This window comes from Haliotis asinina, chromosome 14, assembly GCF_037392515.1.
Source record: "Haliotis asinina isolate JCU_RB_2024 chromosome 14, JCU_Hal_asi_v2, whole genome shotgun sequence".
Lineage (NCBI taxonomy): Eukaryota > Metazoa > Mollusca > Gastropoda > Lepetellida > Haliotidae > Haliotis > Haliotis asinina.
Window position 1 is genome coordinate 41,217,860 of NC_090293.1, and position 5,326 is coordinate 41,223,185.

Here is a 5,326-nt window from a genome sequence, read left to right on the forward strand (position 1 = left end):
GCTGAAAATGAAGATTTTGATACTGGAGAAACTGAGGATTGGTTACATTATTTGAATAGAAGACTTCTGTCAAGTTTACCATGTGAATTATTTTCAACTTGAGCTAGGAACATAGAGAGGAACCCATAAGGCGACTGTACTGAACTGAACATTAATGCATAGTCTTTCATGAGAACCTTTCATCGATGAATTAATTCCTAATCACGTGTCCCCTGAATTGTGCCCCGCGTAACATCTACTCCACACTTTTGGTCAGGATCACATAACCTTAAACTGGATATGAAATTTGGTACATTGCCAAACTGGTAATCGCAATCCATGGGCGATAATCAGTGTTGAGCCATGAAGCCCAGTGATAGCAGTTGGTCTGCCGTATTCCAAGGCCGATGTTTGTCATGCAACGTTGTCTGTCCCTAATAGGGGCGGTGGAGTAGCCTAGTGGTTAAAGCATCCGTTCGTCAAAACCCGGAGTCAATTGCCTTCATTGTTGTAAAGTGTGAAGCCCATTTCTGGTGTCCATCGTCGTGATAGTGTATGAATATAGCTAAAACCAAAACTCACTCACTCACTCTGTCTCTTGACGCAATGTCCACAAATGTCAAGAGTATCAACGTTCACATACACGGTTTGTCTCCCTTACTGTGATGGTATGAAATAACATGTATTGGCTGTGAAAACCATTTTTTTTTTGTGAAAGCGTTATCTACATAGTCTAAAGGAATGTCATGTCTTTACATACAATACATGTATAAGAAAAGGAAGATATATTTAGCCATCATATCGAATTTTGCCGTTACCAGAACTATGGAACATATTTCTGAAGCCAGATTAATTGGAGAATGGGATTTCATGTACAATCAAGGATATTAACTTCCAGTTCGCTACAACACGGATACCTGTATTGCAATAGGTTACAAGACAATGTATTTACAACATGCTTTTCAATACACAGCCAGCACTCCAGATTCCAGGAAAAGATATTACAGAGTACATCTAGTTCGATAGAGAACGATACACAGAAATGCTAGATGTAGTGATAAGTTACAAAGATGTTCGATGTGTATTAGTGCCACTTACCTGACAGACTACAGGCTTCCTGTGTGGAGAGAGGACCGTGAGGGAGTGAGTGCCAGGGACACACTGATCCACGTTTATATACCAAGTTACCTTAGAGTTACCGTCTTATCTCCTAGATCGCTTAGAACCGTCATAGTTACACGATCACTGCGTGAAATCCATTGAAGAGGTTGATAAGGGATAAATTCATAACACAATGCATTATTATAAATATAATCTCGCTCAGACAGGGAAAGTACTGGCGGTGTCCTCAGGTTCGTAATCCCCGGAAAGAATACCCCGAGGGTCTCGGATCCCCCGTCGAACAGTGGCACCTTTCCATTCTGCCCCTTGTGTAATACACAAGTTTACAACATCAGTGATCAGTGCATGTTTTAATACATCTTCCACACAGGTACACTGTGCACTACAACCAACACCCGACGACTGTTTCTTTCAGTTCTTGTATGTTCGTGTAAATAATAGTCGGAACAGCATTCAGTGCAAGACATCTTATCACGCGGTGTTACCTTCTGTGCTTGTTCTGCTGTATGAGTGAGTGAGTGAGTGAGTATAGTTTTACATTGAAGCGATATCACGGAGGAGGTATGATAAATAGTCACTTCAGTTTGTGTGTGTTAAAGTAAGTACATTGATATCAAGATGTTCACCAACGTTAATCATTCATGATTTCAAGGCATTCCTAACATGTATATGATTTCTACTTGGTTTAGTTTATTATGACAGTTCTGAGTATGACTGACTCAGTACTAATGATATGTGAGCTACAGACAGGACACATTCCTGCCATTTGTAAGATCACTGGTGGGAACGATGCTGGTTATTTTCTATAGATGTTGTTACTATGGTTTCAGGTACTCCTCAGAGAGAGTTTTAGCATTCCAGTTAACAACAGCAATCTATTTCAATTTTGTAATGAAAGTTACTATTTCCAGACTCATTAAGTTTAAAATAAGTATCGTCTGATGATATTAAATGATTTTATGTCTTTTGAATGCCTGATTTCGAGTAGTATATACTTTGAGACATTTTCCAGGTATATATATTTTCAAAGCTATCCTTGTCAGATGATAATAATAATTGCATACCGAAATATGGTATTTCGTGTCCTTTTTAATTTTTAATTACAAGCCCTCTGATTTTGGAAAATTCACACCGAATGTGAGTGAGTGAGTTTAGTTTTGCGCCGCACTCAGCAATATTCCAGCTATATGGCAGAGGTCTGTAAATAATTGAGTCTGGACCAGACAATCCAGTGACCAACAACATGAGCATCGATCTGCGCAATTGGGAACCGATGGCATGTGTCAACCAAGTCAGCGAGCCTCACCACCCGATCCCGTTAGTCGCCTCTTTCGACAAGCATGCCTTTTATGGCAAGCATGGGTTGCTGAAGGCCTACTCTACCCCGGGTAGACCTTCACGGGTCAGATCGAATGTAGCACTATGCATCATCAGTACAGGAGTGCTGTCAGTCGGGCTGTCCGTTTGCAGAATCGCTGAAAATAGGCATGTCATCTGTATAACAAACTTCTGTCTCATTTATAAATATTCCTTTAGTCTCAGTATTTGTACATATAATTGGAGAGGTCACATATAATTGGAGAGGTCTCCTGTGGAAAAATCAAAGAAGGCTTAATCAACGTTTATAACCTTAAACATCAGTGAAGGTATGGCAACTAGTTTATACAAATCTGGATATTGTACCGATGTTGAAGTCCTGTGATGAACCAACATTAAACAGATGTGGAGTAAAGTTAATAGTCTTAAACTTGCTTAATTTTAATAACCTTGCGCATTAGCGAAAAGACCATGTCCAAGGGAAGCTACTCTTCCCGCTTTACCGAACCCGCTTGCATTGCTTTCATTCAAAAACATTTCACAGGTTGACATTATGGATCGACCAAGGCTGGTTAGGGGTGATAGACGATCTGTTATATTGCTGATCTATACTACTCTGACCATACTGTGAAGGAAAAGCTAGATGTAGAATGTTTCCGGTTTATATAGAGGTTTTGTAAATTCTGAAAGAATCAAGCTATGGATGGTTTTAAAAAGCAGAAGGGTTCCTCCAAAACTTTAAACAGAGTACAAGCTATGTGCAATCGAGTACGCCCATGTGGTAAGTCTAATTATGTTTGACAGTGATTTGGGTGTACGACAAAGTTGCCCCCCTTAGTCCATATCTGTTCTCTATCCGTATTAATGAACTAGAACAGGAAATTTAACCACTGCGTAAACCTGGTCATCCAGATATGATTTAACCGGTCACATTATTGTTTGCGACGATGCCATTTTGATATCCGTGTTTGGTCTCCAGAAAAGAATGGACATTTTAGAATCGTATTGCAATAAGTACCAACTAAAAATGTTTTTCTTGAGGATTAGAAATGGTATTATATCCAGACGTGACTCAAGTGCGCATCATTCTGTAAGTAACAATGTTCTGTTATGCTATGTTATTAAGGATATTACATAGATTTACCTCACATTCGTTTGAACTATTCTTTGTGATATTTAATACCAAAGTTACGCTATTTTACTGTATGGGCGTGAGGTATTGGATAGTGTAACTTAGACAGTATTGTGTGGAGGTGGTACATGCCCTTTGTATATTTTTGCATTTAAATGTTCTACAAAAGTTTGGATTAGATTATGATATGCTTAATGAAGGATATTCAATGAAGTGTTATGACATGTATTTACAAGCAGCTAATGGTGACAAAGATAATTTCCAAACTGAAGTAGTTGTTGTTTCGATTTGGCTAAGTCTGGCAGTCACAAATAGTAAATACCAAAGAATTCTACATCCAGGAACTTATTGCAGGATGAAAATGTTCGGAATCATATCTCAAACTATCAACAGCTGGAACATTCGCCATGGCCATGACGCAGTGTGGCTGCAGCCCGATGGATGCAGAAACAGGCAGATATGCTAACATTCCTATTGATGAAAGGGTGTGTTTAATGAAGGCTAGATCAAACCTGAATGACATTTTTGATGGTTTGTGTCCGATATTAAACACTTCTACATTCTTCATGAATAAAGATCAATGTAATCATACAGTCATAAACCCGAGGCAGCTGTCATCCAGAGAGCCTACCCTGGAAAGAATGAGCCCGCGCTGATTTGTTATAGAGATTAGCTGGTGTTTAGCAAACTGGGGTATGCTTTTTTTCATCCTGAGCCTTGGCATGCTTCCAAAGAGAATCTTCAGACAAATACATGTTTGCGAATGTTCACTATACATTCCTGTCATTCCTTATATATATTTTTGATAAACTTAATATGACCGAGCGAAAAAGCGTTTATTCCGGCATAATGACCACAAGAAGTGTATATAAATAATATATATAACAAAACCAAATACAACATCACGGGAAGATCGTGTTCGTGGTTTTGGGTTTATTGCATCCAATCAGCTCTCCACTTCAGTTTGTTTTTAGTAAGTTGTTTTTGTAAGTGCATATCAAGAAGACCCGCGAATGTCCTGGTTAGAAAAATGGCTTTCAGTAGCACATGTTTGTCGTAAGAGGCGACTAACAGGATCGGGTGGTCAAGCTGGCTGACTTGGTTGACACATGTCCCAACTGCGCAGATCTATTGCCATTTGCACAGATTGATTGTCATGTTGTTGACAACTGGATTTCTCGTCCAGACATATTTAGCCATATACATCTGTGTACCCCAAACCTATGACATTATGCTTGCAGGATATACAATTGTACCTATCGCTTTCTGTTATTGCAATGCAAGCAAACACTTAAATTGTGTTTGACCACTGAGACAGTCAATCATGGGGATTTTACCCATTCTTATCCTTCATTTGGAATTCTTATCCACATGCCAGCCTTGTGAAACTGGGATGTACTGGCATTGCAATGAATAGATCTTGTACCAAGCACGTAGGGAAAGGTGGAGGTGAGGCATGTAAAACGTCGACAGCAGAATTCCAAACAAAACTGAACTGCATTGCCTACAACTTCAACTTATGACCTCCCGTAGCCCTAGGAAACAGTGAATTGTGCAGTTAGTGGCATTGGTAAATGATCGCAAACGGTTTACTCTTCTTCTCAAGAGCTTTCCAAACATACTCATTTAGCCGCCCATACAGTGTATCCTCTAAAAGAAAATAATCCAATGTCCCGTTTCTTGTTGTCTCAGGAAACAGTGTCCAATGCAGATAGTTGCACTGATGTATGATCGTGACTGTTTACCATGTTCTCAAAGAATAAAGGACATCACGTA